General features: G+C 38.0%; 1 protein-coding gene and 1 non-coding gene across 7 annotated transcripts in view; both read right to left on the reverse strand.

Moving 5' to 3' along the window:
- Positions 1–24,463, reverse strand: part of Golim4 (golgi integral membrane protein 4) — a 76,028-nt gene that overhangs the window by 43,107 nt on the left and 8,458 nt on the right. The window lies entirely within an intron of this gene.
- On the reverse strand, positions 21,460–21,655 carry LOC124993895 (U2 spliceosomal RNA). Its single transcript, XR_007110409.1, has one exon. It is a non-coding gene; the product is annotated as a U2 spliceosomal RNA (small nuclear RNA).

The raw sequence follows: 24,463 nt of genomic DNA on the forward strand, positions 1-24,463 counted from the left end.
ACAGAAATAGCAGCAAGTTATTCTAAGGTTAGATATGTATCAGTAGACCTGTGTGGAAGCAGTCAGGTTTCATCTGGACAGCATTACAGTATTTCAGGAATGAATGCAGGAAAGAAAAAGGAGGGAGGAAGAATATGTGGAGGGGGGGGGGGAAAGATAGACATTTTCTGGTCCCACACACTGACACAAGAGTGTGTTAAGAATACCCTTAAGATGAGCTAAATTTGCAAAGACACACTGTTTTTATAATGAATCTATGAATTTATGCATATACTCTTCGGAACTGATATGCTTGAATCAAACAAAAAGGACATTTAATTTTCATTAGTCATGATTTTTCTCTCCCAAGTGTCTCCTTAAGGACACTTGAAGAAATGCTAGCAAAAAGAGGGAGCAACCCAAAATTTCTGTTCTATTGCAGAGAATACCCACATGCGGGTCACGATGAACCTGGCTACCACTGGTTTTTCCATGAAGCCAATGCAGCAGTAAACAAGCATTCCCACCTTTATCACTTTCAATGTCAAGTTTTCACTTCAAAATGTGAAAATGGGCAACATATCTTTGAAAAGGTTTTCATAAAATTCCAGCTTATAAGGAGTTAAGGTCTCATATCTCTATTGCATCCTGAATATTTCATTTAGCAAATCAAATATTTAACTGAGCACCCACTATGTCCAGGCATTATTCTGATATTTGAGAATATATCATGAGCAAAACAGTTATTTTTAAAGGGTTCATTTTTAAATAGGTGATGAGGGCAGGCCTCACTGAAGAGATATTTGAGCCAAACCTGAAAAAGTGAAGCAGTTGGTTTCACAGACAGCAAAGAGGCAAGTGCTCCAGAGACAGGAAGCAGCCCACGCAAAGGCCCTACAGCACCAGCATTCCTCGGATATTCTAGGAGAAACAGCGAGGTCAGTGAGGTCAGCACGCCTGGGGCAGAGCCATCCTCCAAAGCACAGGGTGAAGGAGGGGAAAGGGCAGGTGTCCATGAATCTTGCAGGGCTCATGATGACTTGGGCTCTGACTTGCAGAGCTTCTGAAGAGTCCTGAGCAGAAACGCAATGCTGACTTCACACTGATCGGTTTTGACCAAATGGGCCCAAGGTGCTGGCAGGGAAAGTAATTAGTAGGGAGCCTCTACAGCAGTCGGGCATGAGGAAAGGACACAGCAGGACCACGTGGAGGTGGTGACAAGCTCAGATTCTGCATGGGCGCTGAAGAGCAGCCACTGAGCTTTCTCAGCTGACATGGAGAAGACTGCTGGTACCATGGGTTTGTGAGGAAGACTAGGAATAAGAATTTACTCATTATAGAGTGATGGACTCAGTCTGGAAAAGTCAAGTTAGACTCCCAGAGGTGACATCAGGTTGGGTGTTGAAAGATGACACTAGAGGAAGGACAGAAAAACCCAGACAGCAGAGAAAATGTGTAAAACCAAAACAAAATTCTTCAGACTTCCTCAAGATAAGGATAATCTGCAGTACCTGCTAAAAGCAGAGACTCCTGGGCCTCAACTCAAATTAACTGAATCCAGATTTCCAGAGAGAAGGCCCAACAAACTGAATATTTAGCAAGTGTGCTGCACCCATGCCTGCGGACATTTTCAGGGGACTTCTGCAAACACTGGATTCAGCGGAGTTTAGCACAGAGTTGACAAGAAGGTGGGTAATATGGGCAGGGGGAGAAAGAATGAGTTAGGGCTAAAGACAACTTAACTAGATCTGCATGATTATAAAAGCTAGCTCTAAGTGTGCAGAAGATCACAGAGAATCAGAGAACAGTTTCACAGGAAAAATTAGGAGGTCGCCACAATGCAAAAAGTAAAATAAAAATAAGTTAACCTGAAGGTTAAATTTCCTATTGTCCAAATATAAGATCTTCAGTTTTGCCAATATGCCAATGACACAATCTTATAAAAATGTTGATAATTTTTTTTTCTAAATGAAATATATAAAACTTTAGGGAAGTGGAAAAGAGTGGGGCAAAGAAGATGAACAGGCACATTTTAATAAACATATTTTAAAGGATATTTTAATGCCCATCAAATATATGGAAAGTGTTCAATTAGTCATCAGAGAAATGCCAACCGTAATCCCACTGTTCTCTCATCAAAATATAAAAAGGACAGAAAACAAAAAGAGTGAGCAAGAATGTGAAGGAGGAAACTCATCCTTTGCTGATGGATGAAAATTGCTATCACCACTACAGAAAACTGTTTGCAAGTGTTTATCAGAGCTGCTGAAGGCAAACCTTGAATCAAAAATCCCACTCCCCCCAGCACCCAAAAAAAAAAAAAAAATCCCACTCCCAGGCATCCACTCAACCAAACACTTGACATTTGTTCACCAAAAGTCACATAGGAGAGTTTTAATAACAGCAGTGTTTACAACAGTCCCCAACTGGAACCACTCTGAGTACATGTCATAGTAAAATGGATATGTGAGATTGTTCAAACCCTAAAATACCATCCAACAAGGTGAACAAATGCAATGTAAGCACCAAGATGATCCCACCAACAAAACCTCAAGGAGACAAGCCGGAGAGTAAAGTGCAACTTACTCAATGATTCTATTTATAAAAAGTTAGAAAACAAGCAAACCTCATCTACACTGACAGAAGACTGGGTACTGTTTATGCTGTGCATGTGGCAGGGCCCAGGCAATGACTGGAAGATAGCAAAAGGGAGCATTTTGGGGCAGCAGTAATGTTTTGATTCTTGGTGTGAGCGTTGACTATGTGGTCTGCCTTGTAAAAACTCACTGAGCTGTACACACATGATTTATGTACTTCTGTGCATGTATGATTTGATAATTTACCAAAAATTTAAGAGATATGAAATCTCTTTATATAAAATCATGGCATGTTAATTTTAGTTACATAAATAAAATTAACTGTGAAATGTAACAAAAACATTTAGATAGGTAAAAACAATTTGATTTAAACTTTTGATATGCATGATTCATACCTGTGTACACATCAACTTAAAAGTCATTTTTTTTTTGTCCTTTGATTGTTTTCTAGAGCACACTTCTCTTCACTTGAAATAAGGCATTTGGGGAATTTCTGGCTGATGCCAACCCTGGAGAACTAGTTCTAAGTCACATTTCCATTTGTTCCATGGGGGCATATTTATGCTTTTTCTATCACCAGCTCCTGAATGTACTAATTTTGTTTTTGTTTGTTTGTTGTTGTGAAAAGACTTGCTTACAAAGACATTTTGCATTTGCAATTGTGAGGACACAATCTTGGGAATAAATACCCATGTTATTTTAAACGCTACTGCAAGCCTTTAAAAAAAGATTTTGTCAGGTGTCCTCCAGAAATATCTAACTGCATTAAATGAGGTCATTTTGGGCTAATGTGTCTTCCTCACACAGTGCTCTGCTGTTTGAAATAAAGCAGTGAGGAAAGAACCCAGTAATAGCAGAGGCTTTGTACTGATTCCAGTACGAGATGCCTTCTTTTCTGAGGGGGGATTTTGCAAAGAGAAAGGAACCTCACTTGTGTGTGCACATATACAGTAATCACTGGCAGAGGGAGGGGAATGAACAGAAGCAAAATATATTTAGGATATTGAATCAAAATGTATATAAGTGGCTGATTCGAAGTACACTACAAAAACAGATTCAAGGACGGCTTAGCTACTAGGTAAAATGTGGACCGAAGATAAAGGAGGGTGAGGGGAGGGTCCATCTTGGGTTCCATTTTAGATGTTTCATGTTGGATAGGGACAGGAAGATAGCAGAGAGGAGCATGGAGACCAAGAAATGTGCATGCCACCGGCAGCTGAAAGGACACTGTGAGGAAGGTCTCTGTTCCCCACCACTAACATGACTAAGACCAAAAACAGAACCCTTGGGAGTTATCCCTGTCCTTCCACAGCCACCTTGAAATTCTTCTTGGCATCCTACATCCACCACTATTAACTACTCAATTCCTTATGTTTACCATTGAGGAATCTTAGAACTATATTATAAGAAACTATGAAGTCATCACCAGGAGACAAAGTTGATGGTACATGTCTAAAACCTGCTTCACCAGCTTGATCGGAATTCTCAGTGACAATCCTATATTCTCTTCTCATTTTTGGCAACCTGTAGCTCTCCTTTAGGACAATCTAAACGTTTGAAGGCTTTTTAAAAGAGAAGGTTTAGGTTCACAGCAACATTGAAGTAACGGTATGGAGATTTCTTTATGCCACCCTTCCCATATAATTCTTTCCTTTTCTCATATTTGCTACAGAAAAGGAATATTTTCCTGATGGTTTGTTAAGAACACATGTGGCTCTGAACAGCAGTATCTTCGGCCCCCTGAGATACTGGGCACTGCTACATGAGGGGAAAGGCGTGGGCATTTTAATCAGTAATCACTGCAGAGTTTGCAAAAGCCCTCAAAGATTGAAGCTGAGATCACTGGGTGAGATCCTCTCAAGGTCAAATTTAAGAGTTACTCTTCCTTCATTCTTTAAGACATTAAGGAAGGATATTGGTTTCAGGGTGGATAGTGGGAGAACTTTGATGAGGGCAGAAGGATATGGAAGTGGGCAGGTCTGGCCTGCATCATGTGAAGAGTCAACTGAGTTGGTGAAGGCAACAGGTTCTTGAGGCCTCCCTGGGCTCTGTGAATGTCCCTCCTCTACTCTCCCCTAGGACTCTCAGGACCTCTCAAACCCTACTCTTTTTAAAATGCTTTATATATATATCTGTCATTCCCACTGCATTGTGGGATTACTTATGAGAAAACTGACCTCTTCATAAACCTGTGTCCACTGTCACCTAGCCTTGAGTCTGGTACAACATGGGTACATGCTGAGTGTTTGTTAAATGACTGATTTTTTCAAACAAAAGAATAAATGCATCTAAGGCAGAATGCAATGTAGTCTTACTATCAAATGTTATTTCATAAAAAATACACATGAAAAAGGTAAATGGTTACATTTAAGACAAGACTGCTAAAGAGTCCAGTTTTAAGAAACTTTAATTTTGATACAGCTGATTTGTACCATTATAAGCACAGGAATTCATTGTCAACCTCTGAAGTTTTTAAATGGAAGTTAGAGAATATATCTACATTTAACAAAGCATATTGGGATTTTCTGGAAGCACAATAAAAACAATCAACAGCCAGGCTCTATGGAAAGGGATAGAACCAGATGCTAAAAGAAAGGAAAAAATACTTGATATCAGCATTCTAATTAGACTTTTAATCTTTTTTTTCAACCCCATTCCATAATCAGAATTCAAATAAAATCTGAAAATAACTTAAATGAGATTGAGATAAATCAGCTTGGGAGGAAAAAAATAAAAGAGGGTAAAGAAAAAGAAACAGAAAAACAAACAGAAGCAGATGATGCCAAGAGATAACTTGATGAGGATTTTCAAGTAGTTGGGGGAAAATAATGCTGGTCAGAGCCAAGGCTCCTCAGCAACCAGCCACCTAACAAACCCGGTTCTGTCCTCTGAGTCAGAATCCTCACTTTTCTGTTTCCGCAGCAATAGAATGAAGTAGTTGGAGAGTTGAGTCGCCAAGATCCTTCCAATTGGAAAATTTTGTGCTTTTACAGGCGTACACTTATAGTAAAGGAAAAGTGTACAGAGGGTCCTCGACTTCCACAGATTGACTTGTGGTTGTTCAACTTTGTGACTGTGTGAAAGTGCTGTATGTTCAGTAGAAACCGAATGTTTAATTTTGATTTTTTCCCAGGCTAGAAATACGCTGTACAATACTCCCTGGAGGCAGAGAACGGAAGAGTCCAGTCAGCCAACCGATCGGAGAAGCAACTGGTCTACAAAATGCTGTTCTGCTAAGCCAGGATGGTGGGTAGGTTAGGTGCACTCAATGCATTTCCAACTGGCTATGAGTCAGGTCAATCTCAACTTACAGTGAATTTACCGGGAAACAACCCCACGGTGAGTTGAGAAGAATCTACAAGAGTATCAGCAATATTGCTTTCGAATACTCTGAATGACTTAAATTTGAATAAGAAAGAAAAAATTCAGTTTAGCAGAATGCTGGTAAAGGCTCCAATTTTTCAGAAAAAGGCTTTTACAAAAGCAGACTGTGTTTGTCACTTATGATTTTCAGTAACTTGAAAACTATTACATGTGAACTAAGACCCTATAACATGCTTAAGTTGTCGGATAGAAGGGCTCTCCTTTTCTATATGTATGACTGGCAAATGCAGTCACATTATCTTATTCTGACATTGAATGAATAATAAAAGCAGCAGATGCATACAAACACAATTGCTCTGACTGCAAGAGGGTCTAAAGAGTCTGAAGATGCTTATATTTTTCCTATTTTATGTATGAGCTTCCATTTAATCCTTCAGTAAAAACTCTTCTGTGTCCTGGGAAATAACCAGGTATGTGTGGGGACCACCTTGGCTCAGGCAGGAGAATGTTAGCTTCCTCCACGGAGTAGGCAAGGCTCTGCACACATCTGATTGTGTGTTCTGCAGGACACATGACATGGTGAAACGGGCCAGCGGTGAGAAGCCCACAGATTTGGCTTAATTTTTAATCTGAAGAGTACTGAATGCCTCAGACTTTATCACTGATATAAAAGACCTTAGCAAATGAATTCTAAGGCCTTTTCATTCTCTAACATTCTCTGGTCTCCAATCTGGTTTAGCAGGCAAGGATACACAATCAGAATTATGAAATGACCTGGATAAATGTTTAAGATCTTAGAACCTAAGAGAGGTGTGTATTCAAAAAGAATTGTCCTAACTAGAACAGAGGACCCAGCAAGGATATAAAAAAAGACGAGAACACAAGGGACAACATCTTCTTGGCTAAAAGGCTTAAGACTAGAGCTGAAGGGCTTATGGTCCTTTTTATTCTGCAAAGTATCTGAAAATGATTAAAATTATTTTGACAGCTGCAAGTAATTGGGAGGTAGGTGAAAACAGGAAGTTCAGGCACAGAATAACCTCAGTAGTTCCAGATTCTACCAATTCAATATTCATTTTGGACATGAATAGCTGATATTCATTATTATACTACATATTCATTTTCAAGTAATGAGTTAAACTAATTATAATAATAGTACTTAAACCAAGACTCATTAACATACTAGACATTTCACCTTCATGTTATTTTTCCCATTGACAAAATGTAAATTAGAATTTCTCAGGAAGAACAGTCATTCCATTAAAGATCAGGGTTCTATCCTTTATCACCTTGTAGATAAACTTGTCATTAAGAGGTTAAATGTATTGTGAATGTTTATATATTCAGGAAAAGAAGTTCTTTAAAATACACTTTAGTAGCAATCATAATAAACGATGCTTTTATGGTCCTTTAGAGGATATAAAACCTCTTAGTTTTATATCCACTCAAATATAATTTGTGGGTGAACATGTACGCTACTAATTAGAAATTACTTCTATCTAGTCATCAGAAGATATAGTGACCTTTCTTTCACCATTAGCTCATGTTATGTGTACAGTACTGAAAAATGCATTTACTTAAAATGCATTACACATTTTGGTGATGTAGTATGGTCTGTAGTATGGTCTTCTTTTATTGTTCTGAAGTCCTGAAGAGTTACTTCATAAAAAAAGGAAAAGAAACTACTTAATACAGTAATTTTGTGAGTGTTATTCATAAATCTGTGAGAAAGAAAAGAGACTATCATCTTCAAATTTACCTTCACATGGTCCATGCAACATATGTCCCCCAAAAAGCAGCATGAATACAAAGAAGAGAATTAGGACAATTTTTAGTTAATATTCATGCTTCATTCATTCATCTTTGTTTTAAATTCTTGAGAACACACCAAGAAAAGTTTTGATTTAACATTTTAAAAGATCCACTTTTAAGTGCTAATTTTAATGCAGATAATTATGTGGCTATTTTATTACTTACTTAATGATGGAATAAAAACTACCATACTTTCAAGTACTCTATCCCTTCAATACCACAGATTTATGAATTAAAAATCCTAGCCTTGCTCCAAAGAGGTAAACCTAGGAAGACACACTAAGCAGTTATCTAAATACAAAATAAGTATTATATATAGGCAAATGAAAAACAGAAAAGTCATTAGCTTTTGTTCAGAGGCTAATACAAACACATGCACACACACACACACACACACACACACACACACACACACAATTTTTAAAAAATAAAAAAAAACAACAATAAAAACCCTTCTGTTATGAGTTGGATGTTTCCCCAGAAAGCATGTTTTGGAAATTTTATCCTCAATAAACAGTTCCAAGTGTGAAGAAACTTGAGGACAAAGTTTCCAGAGTGGCATCTGCAGGGCATCAGCATTAACTGCCCAGGACCACCTGGGGACTCAGCTTCCCAAATTCTAGCATTGTGCTTGTGGGCACGTGCATCTGTGGTTCAGGTGGGCCCAGGTTCAGTTTATGCCACAGCTGCAGAAGGTATAAGACATAAATTTTAGCAGTGTCCTCCTGATGCTAGTTCTACACATTTTCTACACAGGTATGCAGAATGTGAGTCCTAGGGGTCCATGGTCACCTCCACCTAGATTTCAAAAGATTTACCAGAAAGACTTGGGGAGTAAACAGAAACTTGTTGCAGGACATGGCTACTGCAGAGAGCCCCTGCTGGGGTAATGCCTAGTGGAGTCATGAAGTGGGGCAGCCCTCAAGACCCCCGAACTGTAGGATCACCATCATGCAACTCCAGCCTGGGAAAGCTGTGGAATGAGACTCCAACTCATGAGAGCTGCTGGGTGAACTGAACCCAGCAAGCACATGGACACAGATGCCTGCAGCTTTGGGGAGTTCAAATCCTTGCAGCCTCCAGCATCCAATGTGCCCATGATGCTGGAAAGGAAGTCAGAGTAGATTTTTCTCCAGTTTTAAGGCTTAATGTTAGTTTCCTTTTGGGTTTTGGACTCACGTAGGATCAGTTACCTCTCTCTTCTTGCCTACTTCTCCCTTTTGGAATGGGCATGTCTATCCTATGCCTGTCCCACCATTGTATTTCAGAATCAAGTAACTTGTTAAATTTACAGGCTCACAGCTGTAGGGAAATTTTCTGCAGAATAAATTTTGTCTTGAGTCTCATCCATTTCTTACTCAGATGAAGTTCTGGACATTGGTCTTTTGAGTGGGTGCTAGAATAACGTAAGGGTTTTAAAGCTTCTGGGATGGAGTAAATGTATTTTGCATGTGAGAGGGAAATGAGTTTGGGGAGCAATGTGGAATACTATGGTTTGAGCATGTACCCACAAAAACATGCACTGGACATTTGAGAGACGATTAGTCAGAAGGGCTCCACCCTCATGAATGGATTAATTTTAAAAGAGCTTGAGGCTTCCAGTTCCATCTCTTTCTCTCACTCTCCGGTAAGTTCTCACTCACTCTCTTACATTCTTGCCCTTCTGCCTTCCACCATGGGAAAAAGCAGCAAAGGGATCCACACTGAAAGTGAGCCCTTGAACTTTGGACTTCCCAGCTCCAGAACTGTAAGAAATAAATCTGTGGTCTTTATAAATTCCCCACTCTCGTGTACCCTGTCACAGTAGCTCAAAATAGATGGAAGACACCCTCTGACTTGAAAGTACTTGCTAAAATACTGACAGAATTCAGTAAATCAGACCCATTAAATGCATTGAAGAATATAACACAGACATTTGAGAAATACAAAGGCCAAGACTCAAAAAATTCCTGAAGGGCAAATAGAGAAATACTTCATTATCAATATGCAGATTGTGTGTGTGTGTGTGTGTGTGTGTGTGTGAATGTGTGTAGAACATTTATGTATAGGATGGAAATCAAGTATTTCCATCATCCTTTTAAGAATTTTATGGCTCGGAAAAGAACATATGAAACCAAACAAGAATAAATTAGTATTTTCTAACCTGGTGTTTCTCTGGTTATATACAAAAATAATTTTATAGCTCTTTTAACTTCAGAACTCAGAAATAAAGGAAGTTATGAGTTTAATTTCTCATTCTTAACTTGAATATATTTATAAAATTTCCCTATCTGGTGAAAATACACACCCAATATTACTATACTACACAATGAAAATAACTTTCCCAGATTTTCCTTAGAATTTCAATGATTAAGAATTAATTAATATATGCAAGATAAAACAAACTCTGATAACTCATGGGTACATTTTTCTGTCAGATTTACTTTCCTTACCATGATCGAAAAAAAAAAAAAAAAAACTGAAGTCAACAAAAAATAATTATGATTAGAAATCGATCATTTAACACTGTAAGAAAATAAAGCAAAAAAATTTTTTTCTTAAAATTTAGCTTCTAAGTGGTTCCATTTTCAGAGCAATTTCTTTTACCTGAGTCGTGAAAACATGCGACTTTTTTACATATCAATTTCTTAAACAATAAAAAAAATTTTAAAACATGTTCTTTTTCTATATACCCAACAAGACATTACAATATTAAGTATAGCTATTATAAACCATAGAGATATAGCATTTCTGTTTTTTCATCTATTTTTTTCTTATAATTCTCTAAAATTTCAAATGGAAATAAGAATACATAAAGTAAAACACCAATTTAGATTAAGAAAAAGAACTGTGCTTCCATTTGCTTTGACTCAGTAAATAAAGTTGAAAGTAAACTTTTACAGATGTTTCCTCTGATTAGGAACATCACTATGAATGTCTGTGTCTTTTGCCTCTCAAAATTTCTGCATTTTTCAAACACTGACACAATCATAAACTGGTATTTTAATTCATATTAATGAATTCTGATGATGCTTGTTCCAATATAACTCAACACAGAATTTTGGTTCTTTGGGGAGTTTTTTTGCACTCAATTTTTAGAAGGGAAAAAACAGAGGCTGGGGCTATAGTCCAGTGGTAGAGCACTTGTCTAGCATTCAGGAGGCCCTGGGTTTGATCCCCAGCACTGCCAAACAATTAAAAATAAATAAATAAATAAAATCTAGATAAGAAAGATCAAACTCATAAGACCAGTTGGTTCTTTATCCAAGGACTGATACACATATGGCTGATTCTTCATATCTGATCTATGTCACCAGTACAGAATGATAATTGATATTTTGGTGATCATCATTCTTACTACTGAAGTAAAGCAAGTAATTATTTGAAATGCTTTTTAATAATATAACTTAAAACTAAAAGGATTTTCTTTAACTAATTTCCCTTCCTTTTTGGGAGGAAAATATACAAACTCAAACGCAACAGAATGATTTAACTAGAGGCCTGAATCCATATGAGTAGAGAAGGTAATATGTTTTCTATTTAATGCTGACTACTAAATTCACCAGAATATTCCATTTCCTGACTATTCCACTTAATTGAGTTTTGCTGCTTTGATGTTCATAGTCTGAATAAAATGAATGAACAATGGCAACGGCAGCCTTTCAAAGATCATTCCAAAATATACTGCGTGAGAGAAATAAAAATGCTTGCTAAAAATAGCATCTTATAATATGCTCCACTTATATTCCTTACCAGAGACCTTGCAGTGGGTCATCAGAGCTTTATGTGATCTCTATATTTTTATTTTCTAAGTTAGTACCACTTTATGTCTTTGAACTAATATGGTTAGTTTTCAACTATGAAGTCTTTGTATATAAGAAGATGAAGCTGGAAGATGAAGTTGCTAACTCATCCTTAGGTAAGTATTTGTTTTTCCAGATGCTATAGTTTGTTAGCTATAAATGGTGGGTGGGGCTGACTTACTTTTTCAAGATGTGGACCAAGGACTAGGCACATGTCAATGTTCTCATGACCTTGATAACTAGAATACTCTTTATTTTAACAGGCAATGGTACAAGCTAAGTGGCTGTGTAACTTACCATAGGTCATTCAGGCATCTAACTGGAGTCTGAATTTGAACTCAGGTCTACCCTCATTCCAAATTTGGGGAAGTGCACAGCTATTTCATCTTCCTAAGCAGGATTTTCACATTGTGGCCTCCATAACATCTCTGAAATAAACGTCTACCTCACCAAACAGATTTGAAAGCAAAGTATAAAAATTCAGAGAAAGTGGGACACAGTGGTGCCCACCTGTAATCCCAGCAACTGCAGATGTAGCTTCGTGATAAAGCATCCCTGGATTCAATCCCCAGAACCAAAAAAAAAAGAAAAGATAAACCCAAGATGAATTTTTTTTTACTATTCTCTAATTAATACCTTATTAATTAATCAATAATTGTCTTTTTTTCAACCCAGGGAAAATACATTCATTTTTATTAACAGGTTCTTAGATGAATTACTTAAAACCATTAATTTCTATGACTTGCCTAGATGAGGCACATGGTTTTATACTCTGAAAGGGAAAGTCTATTGATTCAATTAACACTTTTCATATTACAGATCAAATCCTATATTCTGAAAACACTGAAGTCAGAAGTTCCCCAATTTTATACTCTTCAGACTGAGTTCAGTTCAGTCTTCTCAGTGAGGGTCATTTTCTATCCTGAGGTGTTAAGTCTATTCTAAGCCCAGTCCTTTTGAAGTTCACAGTGAAGGTGACAGCTTTCTCCATATTCCACAGGCCAGGGCAGCTCTCACAGAGCCAGAGGGGACCAGAGACAGGTGCCTGGGGCACACTGCATAGAGTGGCGACTCTCCAACCAGAGGAGGGAGGCCAGCAGAAGACTCAAGCACGACCTAGCAAGGCCTCCAGATTACATTGTCAGCTATTCTCAACTCTGGCACTCCGGGAGGAAAGGGGAGTTGTGCTAAATTGGAAAGAAAAACCTGCATTTGGAGTCAGCAGACTTGCATTAAACTTCCTTCTATATTTCATTCCCTTTGTCTTTTGGACACATAACCTTTCTGAGCCTCATTCTTTTAATCCATAATGTCAAGGATAAGGGCTTAATTCAGTGTATGGCACATAACAAGTACTCAGTGAAATTCAGCTGACTTTAAAATAAGACAAGAGCAGAGTCTGGCACTTGTCCCAAGGCTGGATTATGAATGAATACAAGACGTGCAACATTCTGGAGAGAGCAACCTGGAGTGAAGGAGCTAGATATGGTGCAAGCCAGGAGCTGGCCCAAGGGGAAAGAAAACAAGGCAATGGGCAGAAGGAAGAAGTCAGAACTCTAAGATGTTCTGGGGTAGACCAGATAGTCCACAAGCCAAGTCAATGACCCGGTTTGCTTGATGATAGAGAGAATGCTGACTTCACTGGTTTTGCTACTGAATAAATCACAAGGGTGGATAACTTCAGAAAATATGTGAAGGAGTGGGAAAATATAGGTAATTAATGAAGGCTGAAGAACTTTAATGTAAAAATTCCTTGCTCTGAATGTTTTTCTAACATTGGGTATTTACATCCTCCCTTGCAAAAACATCATGGCTGAGATGCCTGTGACTGAGTTCCACGGCTGTGAGCCCCAGGGAGGGAGTGAAATTTCATGCAACAGTAAAAACAGCTTCTGGGTATCAGATCTCTGAAGGAAATCTAGAAAGCAAGTTCAATTTTATAGCCGGTCCTAGACTCTGGGTTTTCTCTGGGCCAATTTCCTGGTACCCCTCTGTAGTGAAACTCAACTAGCATCACCCCAAGTTGCACTTAGGATCTTTGGAACGAAAGGTGTCTCTAAGATTGGTCTTCCTGGTAGGCCCTACTCTGCAGGACACAAACCAGAGGATCCTTGTCAAAATGAAGGGCAGGCATTGTGGATGATGCTTACCAAGGTGTTCGTCACTAGGCACTAAGTGACAAAGCGTGAATCTAGTTCAACCTCATTGAGTAATGACAGGAAGGAAACAGACTGCCAAGTAACGTACTCATTCATCCCTTACACCAGCTCTGTGAGGAAAATGTGTTCTTTTGTTTGTAATGAAGCCCAGAAAGATTCCACACTTGTTTCATGACCAAAAACTAAAACTGACTTCAAAACCATCTAAGATATATTAATCAATGACAAAAGTTAAATAGAAAAACCTAAGTAAAATATAGGAAGTTGTTAAAAAAAAACAAAAAAAACGGTGAGTCCCAGACACATGCAAAAGTGGGCCAAAAGGAGCTAAACTAAAAATAAAACCTCCCTTAACACTTAATTCCTTGAAAACAAAAATGGGGGAGGGATAGACTTACGTCTTTATATACAATTCTAAATAATCCTACCAGGGTTGGTTCTTTGGCTTTCAAGCCCACAGCAAAGTCAGATGAAACAACTTTAAAGAGGGAGATTCAACAACTACAGTAAGAAGCTGACACCAGCAAGGAGTACTATTAAAAAAAAAAGTCACTACTAAGAATTAATACTAAAGATGCCTGATCCAGGACTATTTAATGTATGTGCACACTGTTCTCTGTAGGGTGAACACGAATAGTGAAACAGAGTTTAATGTAGTTTTAGTCATTTAAGTCATTTAGCCATTAGGTGAAATTTTAAAAGGTATAACTAAATAATATACTAAGATTTTCTAATTTCCTACTTGGTGTTTTTTTTTTTTTTTGGTTGTTATTGTTCAAACAGTATAGTTTGTTTCTTTCTTATACTCTGAGGATGATAAAAGGAACACAGTATTACAGAGCAAAATAACACCCGTAGAGACAGCAAGAGGGTGTTCCATCGCATAGCCACCCACAACTCTCACGCTTCCTCCAGTTCTGAATTTTTTTTCTCTCTTCATTTTACTTATCCTCGCGTGACCCACACCGTTGTCTGCCTTTCTCTACTAACAGGACTTCTTGAGAATAGGGACCACATCTTATTTGTGTTGGCAACTTCACAGTATCTAGAATAGTACCTTCTACAGTACACACAGTAAATACTAGTTAAGGCCACTAAATTTTGTTCAGATATTCAATGTTGGCATACAGCCATGCACATAGAAACACTTTTATGTAAAATGGTTAACACAAAACCTCCAGGGCTTGAAAAGGCAAACTTACTTATCCATGTATGAACAATTGATTACCAACTGTATTTCAGGCCTTATCCTCAGCTCAAAGATTACAACTATGGACATGAAATACCAGTTCTCTGGATAGGGGGTCTTTATAATCTTTGGGGGAAAGACAGTCAAACAAGGTAGGCAACATCCAAGATGACACGGAAATGAGATTTCAGGTAGTAATAAGTTCAAATAAGAAAATAATGCAGGCTGATAGGTTAGGCAGAATTTGGGAGGGATGAATGTAGGCTTCCATAAGCATTTCTCTTATGGCTTATATAGGTCTTCCTCTTAACATGTCAAAGAAGAGATGCAGCTATGATGTCTATGGATCACTCAGAGGTAAAACCACAAATGTGCAGCTTCTCTAAAGCAACCAGTGAAATCTCCATGGACAGCACACCAGCCTCCTGCACTGTCCCCAGGGATCCCCACCTCCTAGCACTTGAACCCTTGTGCACTTCCCTCCCTCAGGGTGCAGGGCTGGTCTGTGTGAAGACCAGCACACAGCACAAGTGATGGTTATGAGAGACCGTGGTTTCCATGTTGGGCTCCACCTCTGTTGGATCCCTCACTCTGTGGGAAGCCAGCTGCCATGTCACGAGGACACGCAGGCACTCTACAGCAGGACACACATGGTGAAAAACTGAGGCCTCTGTCCAATGGTGAGGAAGAGCCACGTGAGTCAGCATGGACGAGGATTCTCCCTAAAGACCGCAGCCTGTTAACAGCATGATTACAACTTATGAAAAACTCTGAGGCAGAACTGCCCGGCCGAGCAGCCTCAAGGTTCCTTAACCACAGTAAACCACATGAAATAAATGTTCATGGTTTTGTTGCTTGAAGGTATTGCATCTTAGAGCAATTAGTTATTCCTTTTCAGGAAGAGGCCTAAGTAGCTGAAGTCTGAGCAGAGGCCCAAATTAAGAATAACAAGTGATTAATAGATCTTAGGAAGAACATTCCAGATGGAAGAGTAGCATGAAGATGCTAAGAAGGATGTGCACTTGGAATGTCCCTGAAACAGCTAAAATGCCCACGTGGCTGAAATCATGTTAGTGACATACAAGGAAGTTGGAAGAAAAGGGTTAAAACATCCTTCAAGGACAGGTGGAAAGTAACATTACCTAATCTACATTTTACAAATGATAGCCTTTGTAAACTATTGGACTACCATGTGGGACAGAAGGCTGTCAGCAAGAAAACCAAGTGGAAGCCTACTAGTCATCCAGTCAAGTGGTGCTGTCTATTATTTCCAGTAACTCAGAGTAGGACGTTAAATATAACAATGTGGCTTGGTAAGATGCAAGACACATCCATATTTTAAAAGTAGAGCGAATACAACTTTATGAAAAACATATCCATATAGCCTACCTCATTCCAACTGGTTTTTGAGTGACACAGCACCAAAAGAGATCTAGATAGTGGAGATATTAGATGTTATCTAGTGAGCACAACTCAAAATTCAAAAAAAATCATTTGTAGATGCAGTCATTAAAAATCATTATTGCTTATTATCAAAACTATGGGACCTAGAAACAAAGACCTTACCATTTATAAAAGAACTAAGTAGCCAGAATTTTTGGTGCCAACCAGACTGTTAAAGTATTTAAGCAAAACTAGAAAAGGAAAAAAAAAATTAAGTAACAAAACAGAGATGAGGAAGACCAAAAATAAAGCCAAGTTATTTTTTTTCCACATCAACATATTTCCAAAGGAATGGAGTGAATAATAAGAAGTATTTTTTTAAGTTAGAGAATAAACACACTGGAAACTGGAAGACTATTCACTAGTTTCATAAAGCATTTACAGTTTCAATTATTAGGGCTTAACAAGAATCTACATGTCCCCACTAAAAATTTTCTAAGGAGGCACTATTCATAAAAAGTACATAAATGATCCTGTCAAAAAAGTCTGCCTCTTCTTACTACTTCTTCTATTATATGCACAAAAAGCACGTCAAGATGACTCATAAGAAATATTCATTTACAAATCAAGTCTACATTTGTCTACCTAGAGACCAGTTTTTAGCTTCTGACATTATTAGACTAACAGATATGAAAAATAAAGATTTAAACTGTAAAATACAAACTTCTATTATCTTATGAAAGAAGGTCAATATAATAACTGACTAGTCACACACACACCATATACATACACACACACACAATATACATATGATAAATACATAGGTATACCTACATATGTTCTATATTTATGGAGATCTCACATTAAATGGTAATAATAAACATGCATCTTGGAAAGTACTTAAAGAAATGCTTAAAATCAGGTAAATTCTTCAGAAAACCAAAAAAGGCAGCATCTCCCTCTATGAATTTTCCTATCTTTTCCCTAGGCCTTGGGCCATAATAAGGGTTAAAACCATCAAATAAATACAAATGGCATGATTTTTTCATTTAATTTTTTATAAAATTATCTAAATGAATAGGTAACAATTTTCTTAAAAAAAAAAAAAAGGAAAGAAAGAAAGCATTACATACATTTGCCAGAAGATTACATAAAATTTATAATGCTCAAGCCTATCTGTTGGTCCTTGCTTTAACTTATTCCAGTTCTTTTTAAACCCACATAAATTGATATATGAAAATAAATTCTATGCTTTTCATATCTTATTTTGCTACTAAAACCAGCATACTAAGTATGAAATACTCTGGTAAAGATGTTCTATTTCACTCACACTACTTCATTTACATCCTATTCTTAATGGTGCACTTGAGTCATTAAATTTGTACCCTCAAGAAATCTATGGACAATAGGTGCCTCAGAAAAAGTATCTTGAATAAAAGAATGTATGTACTTATTGCCTTTTATTTAGAATTTATGATAAGTGCTTACTCCTTATAAACTCACATCCTCTGCCTAGATATTACACAAATGGACTGATATTATGTTCTTTGGTGTTAATCTTTTTAAGAATTTATATCAAGTCACCGTAAAATGACTTAAACAAAGGAGCTTTTTCTTTGATTTCATACTGTACCCCATTTTGAAACAGACTGTGGTACACAGGGCCATCGTTCCAAATGCTTCCCCCTTGCTACTGGAGTTACACATCCACATCCAGCCATGCACTCTGCAGTGCTTATCGATGTAGACAGAGTGCTCTTCACCTTCCCATTTATGTTGAGCTTGTCTGTGTGATCCGTCTGACCCATAGAAGGTAAATGGAAGTGACAGTGAGCCACCTGCAAGGTGTTAACACTCACCCTCTTGTGCTCCTGTGATCTCCCATGAGAAGATCATCCCCAGGTCACAATCCTTTCAGCTCAAGTTATAGATTAGAAGTATGAGGAGACAACCTGAAATCCAACAAAAACCTGTTGTTCAGGCCCAGGCCCAACCCAGCCCATAACAGCCAAACCACAGACCTGGGAACACGATTATGTTTGCTATTATAACTATGCTACTGTAAGTCACTCATTTCGAATTTTAATTTAATGGTCTGTGGCACCTACAATGAAAAAAGTGGTTAAAAAATAGTATTTGTGTATCACAAAAAACCAATTTCAAAATTGTTAATGGTGACTTTATTAGGTTATTATTGATAATACACATGCTGAATTTTCTTTTATGTAAAATCACTTTTGTGTTATATACCACATAAAAATGAGGAAAAACAAATCACTGGTGAGATTAAATGTTATAATGAAAAGGTTTGGAGAAGGAGAAGTCAGGCAGTACTTTAGTAGTAAAGAACATGTCTGCTGACAAGCCGAGGCCTGCCCCCCACAAGCTGGGTGCCCCCTGTCAGGTCAGTACAGTTCACAGACAATGCTCTTTGAAACAGTTATAGTTTTAAAAATTTCCAGTAGCCACATATAAAAACACAGAAAGCGTATGTGCAGTATAAGACTGTAATAATAATCTATACATCACAATAAATTGAAATGTAGTCCCACAAAAACAATCAAGTTATATTTTACAAAAACTGGGTGTGGGCTGGGGAGATGGCTCAGTTGGTAGAGTGCTTGCCTTGCAAGCACAAGGCCCTGGGTTTGATCCCCAGCACCACAAAAAAAAAAAAAAAAAAAACTGGGTGTGATGGCACCAGTACTTGGCAGGAGGATTACAAATTCAAGGGCATCCTAGGCAACCTAGGGAGACCCTGTATCAAAATAAAAAGTAAAATGAGGTCCAAGATGAAGATCAATGGTAAGGCACCCCTGGGTTCAAACCCCAGTACCAGGGAAAATAAAAAGTTACATTAAAAAAAAAAAAAAGTTTATACTGCTCTAATTTTAAAATTTAAACTTAAATTTAACAAAATCTGAGATTCAGTTCCCTGGTCACACTAATACTTCCAGGGTTACTGCCACACCAATACTACCATCAAGTCGTTCTGTTTCTCTGAGGGTAACTTTCTTCATGGATACACTAAAATAGTTATTTGAGATGAAGAATTTCAAACACAGGTGCTTACAGAGGCTGGGCTACAGATACCCGAGGCAATTAAAATGGTATTTTGATCAACTAAAGGTCCCTCATATCCCATTCCAAACAGGAATGCTGGTCCCATGCTACCAGACCTCATGACTTTTCCAACAACTTGGAAATCTGGATGTTTACATAAAACTTCTTTTCTTTTTTTTTCTTTTTTTCTTTTTTTTTTTCCATGTAGAGGCTACTGTGAAATTTTTCAGAGCATTGCAAGGTCCAAACCAAAACATATCCATATGCTGGTATCTGCAACCAGGGCTCTTAGTTTCCTGCTCTACCAATCTATGATTTATTTAGAGGAGTGGTATGACTTCCACATCTAGAAGATAAAAAACACAGCCAGATAATCACTGAGTGGCAAGCTTCAAAGCCCCTCTATGAAGTCAAGGTGAAGCTTGAGTTGCCTGGCAGCCTGCGGTGAATGTCAGAACTCTAGGGTGAGCTTAAGCTCTTTCTACACAGCAGAATGCAGAGAAGTCTGAAATGGAATCATGCTAAAGTAAACAACCTAAGTCTCCAATGCTGGATAAAAAAACAACGTGCCAGAGATAGAAAAGGGGGTGGAGCTGAGTTCCCCACAATGATTATCACCCTCAATACCCAAACCCAGATCCTAGGGAGCCTGCCTGGGTTCTCCAGGGCTTGTGAGAGCCCAGAAGGAACAAGGTAAGCTACAAGTGGAAAGCTGCAGAGAGGCAAGAGAGATTAGTAGTTTGAATTGCTATCAGCACCTTCCACGTACATAGAGGATGGAGATGAACTGGGGTGTCAAGTGGCAGTGGAACTCCAAAGAGACCAGTTCTTAAAGTCCAGGTGAGTCACCACCTGGGAGTATTCTTACTTGGCAGAATCTGAAAGGGTAGCATGGCTTCAGAGGAGGCAAAGTGGAAACTTTTTGTGAATGCTATAATACCTCATTTTAATTCCAGGTTAAGGAAGCCTTGGAAACTGGGGATAATAGTAAGAGTCCTGAATTAGGATTCAAGCAACTGAGCCATAATCCCAAAAGGTGCCACTGTCTTTCTGAGTGACTTGTTTCTCAAGAATAAAACAGTAATAATGTAGCAGATTGCTTTACTCTATAACACAGGGTTTTTTTCAGACCAAATGATATCCTAAAGATAAAGCAATTTGAAAGTATAAATTTCTCATATAATTTCAACATATTATTATTTACTAAGCAATTGCTAGTGGCTTCAAGGAATGCAATTTATTAAATGCTATTTAAGTCTCTAATCAGAATTATTCCAATTGGAGACAGGAAGAAGAGTGACAAGTTCTGATGACTCCATTACAAACTCAGGCACTTGCAGTCATGTCTAAAGTGTCCCATGGAAAGACCAGAAGAGGTCACCTTCCAAGATGAACTCGAAAGGACCTCAAAAGGTAGAATGGGCCCTGAAGCAGTGGTTCCTAAAACTTTTTCAGGTCACTGATGCTTTGAGAATCTAATTAAAACAAAAAGACACATATGCAGAAATGACATGTTTCTAGGAGGTTGGTTCATGAACCCCCAAGGATCCCAAAATGAAAATGTTACCTGTAAGGAACAGAGGGTCACAGATGAGACTCTCCAATATGGTCTTAGGCAAAGAGTAGCTGCTAAATAGGAGGCAGTTTTGAAAACAGCTGGAGGCTAAGGGTTAAAAACAGCAGATTTTATAAATGCTCAGCCTATTCAAAGTATTGCTACTATAGGCCCCTTGGGAGAGTTCTTAGAACCTATATGAAGGGTCTTGCACAGATTCACAAAAACCATCATTCTAGCTAACTGGCAGCCACTGCTTCCTTGGTTGGTGTCAACAGGAGGGAGTATCCTCCAGTTCAATTCCTAGGAATCCTAGCCAAATTCAGAAAACCAAAGGAAAATCATATGAGAGAAAAATACAACATGTAAGTCTCCCTAAGAACCACACCGCATAACAGCAATATTTTTCAGAACATGTAGGGGGTTGTCTTCATTTTGGTTTTTGAAGCAAAGAAAAGAGATCACATGTCCTGAGGATCTTAAAGGTATCCATGGAAATACCACCATGAGCAGAAGGCCACAGGCCCGACAGTGCCAGTGAACACTGCAGCAGAAACCTGGCAGCCACAGAGAGAGCAGTGACAGGGTAGGATGGCTAATGCCACAGAAACCCAACAGCCAGTCCTCAATGACAGGAGCAGACCTGGCCTCAAAGCTCAAATATGGATGCAAATGAATTTTGACAAAATATCCCCAATTCATTCCCAAATCCAATCACAAATAAAAATAAATGTTTCAGGTAGAGAATGCATCAGTTATTAAGCTGATAACAGATACTGCACTTGATTTTGGCCAAAAGACTGAAAAGCAGTGAAATACATTTCAGAAAGTTCAAAGAAAGTCAAATTGAAAATAGATATAATTGTCTTAATTATTGGGGAGAATGAGGACATACTCTGAACTTAGAATTACAACTGTTCAGAACATACTTAATGATTTTTTCATAATGTGCCAAAGTACTCTACTTTTGATTTTATTTTATTAATACCACATAATACTATTCATATATCATAAATTTTTAAAACTTGACTTTCAAAGTAGCGGTGAATGAAAAAATTGAAATCACCAGTCAAGCAATCAATGCTTCAAAGGTATCTAAAACCAGAAAACTTTGTGAAAAAAAATGAACTATTAAAAAACAAGAACTTCAGCAAGGACTGCAGTCTATAAAGTCAGAAGAAGATGAAAAATGCTACTTGAAGAGACACCCTGCTCTTCCTTTCTATTTACTTGCCAAGGAAATGCAGTTACTGGTAGGAGGAAGGAACTTTAACATTATTTACAGGGTTGGAAACACCCTCAGTGAGAGGGTACCTTCCTCTTTGTTATTTCCCTCAACAGTCTACTAGCTGCTTTATACTTCAGAGATTTGTATGGAATTTTAATTTTTACAGGTCGGATAGTTAAGCACCAGATGATTTTCCTCCAAAGTACCAGGATTTCAAATGCCACTTCTTGCTGATATACTTTGAACTTTATAGCAAATCATATTTTAATATGTAGTTTTACAAAAGTATGAAGTAACATAATCCAAGAAAATAACTGAGAACACAGCCTGCATGTAGCAAGTGCTCCCTGAATGTAATGACTTTGGTAATGATGATGTGGCCCACAGTGACAACCATAATGTTCAAATAAGGATTCTTGCCTCCTGGTAGGCAGTGACTGAGACAAGCCCCAATGGTTCCAACCTTCTGTTCTTCATATCTTCACAAACCTCTTCCCTTGAGTGTGGGTTCAACTTGGTGATTCAATTCTAAGGAACCAAACATGGCAGAAGTGATGGAACATCACTTCCAAGATTATTAAAATGCTTCTACTTTCATTTCAATGCTCGCATACTTCTTTCTTTCTTGGATCTCTTGCCCTAAACCCAGATGGCCACCATGTTGTGAGGCAGTCCTGTGGAAGGGCCCTGCAGAGCAGAAGCAAGTTGGAAGTGGATCTTCTCAGACCTGCCAACAACCACAGGAGTGAACTCTGAATCAGTCCCTTCAATTCCAGTCAAGTGCAGAGAGGACTTCAACCCTGGTCAGCAGTTTGACTGTAACCTCGTGACAGACTTTGAGTCACCCAGCTAAGCCCAGATTTCTTTCCCAAAGAAGCTATGAGATAATGTTTGCTGTTCTAAGTCAATTCATTTTGAGATTACACAGGTTTTAGAAAGGTAAAAGTGGATTTGGAATTGTGTAGTGGACTTTAAGAAGAGTGTTTTGAGAATGTAAGAAGTTGAGAACATACAGCACACACAACTTTGAACTTCAAGAAAATTGATACAAGGACTTAAGGGAACATGAGAAAAAGTTCATCAGAAAGTAAAAGTCATAGAATACCTGAGAGTTTAGTAATAGCTACACTTAAGTGCAGTTATGTGGCCTCAGTCACCTGCACTTATATGGGAAGTAAGCATTTCCAGATAAACTGTGTGATCCAGTTATGATTTCCTATAAAAATGTTACAGGTATCACTTTGGTTTCTTCTTTCTATTTAATACCAAACTATAGGGGAAAAGTCAAATGAGGGGAAAATGGCAAAATAAAAAAAAAGGAAGCCAGAAGTCAGAGTTTGATGGTTATGAAAATTCTCAGCCTCTCTAGATAGAAAATCATGCTACAAATAAGAAAGACACCACAGGAAAATATGGTTCTACCAGGACACTATCATAGAAACATGATCTAAGGACAAAAGCTGAGGGTATGGCCATCACACCTCTTTATTATGACCTTGGAAGGATTAAAAGGAATGTCTCAAGGTACATTCAGTCACATCACAGGACCTCCTAAGAGTGTCTCAGATCCTCTAAAGAGGCCTTTAAGAAGTTTAAGGGCCTTGTCCCTTACCTGTCTAGCGTATGCCAAAGTAGAGAAGGACAAATTTCCAAGAGAAAGGTTGATGTGGCTTCTGTCTAGTGGGAAAAATTTTCAGGAAGTTTCACAGAGAGCCCACAAAATTTTTGAGAGGGTTGTTATCAGGATAAACGAGGCCACTATGAACTGAAATGAAAGAGGCCATGGACCTCCAAAATTCTACTGGCAGGAAGAAATATGAAAAACTACTCAGTTGCAAACATATTCTACCTTTCATTTAAAAAAGCAGAATCACTCCAAGGCTAGAACCTCTTTGCCCAAAGGTAGTGTCAGGAGCCATTGGAAAATTATTGCCAGGCCTCAAGGCCGCATCACAGAGCAGTTGCCAGCTTGGATTTTAGAATTGCTATGGACCACTGACCCCGACATACTTCACATTTTCAGCCTCTTTTGAACAGAAAAACATAGGTAGTCTGTATTAAAGGCAGATAATTTGACCATTTAGTTTCACAGTTAAAGAGAAACTGTATTTGAAGAGTTATACTTAAGGAATTATATCCAAGAAAGCTCACCACACTTGGATCAAACCTGAATGACTTTTAGATTTTGGCTGATATAGTTAAGATTTATTTTTCATGTTCTAATAAAAGTGATATTGGACGGTATTACTTAACTTGTTTTAGAGCATCCAAATCTCTAAGCAGAATGCAAAGTCCTTTTAAAAGTTCCCTCTCTGCTTAATAAAAGGTTAAGATATTGAGGCAGTGTGACAGAATGATAGAAAATAAAGATTTATAATAACATTAAATCTCA

Source organism: Sciurus carolinensis, chromosome 9 (assembly GCF_902686445.1).
Source record: "Sciurus carolinensis chromosome 9, mSciCar1.2, whole genome shotgun sequence".
Classification (NCBI taxonomy): Eukaryota; Metazoa; Chordata; class Mammalia; order Rodentia; family Sciuridae; genus Sciurus; species Sciurus carolinensis.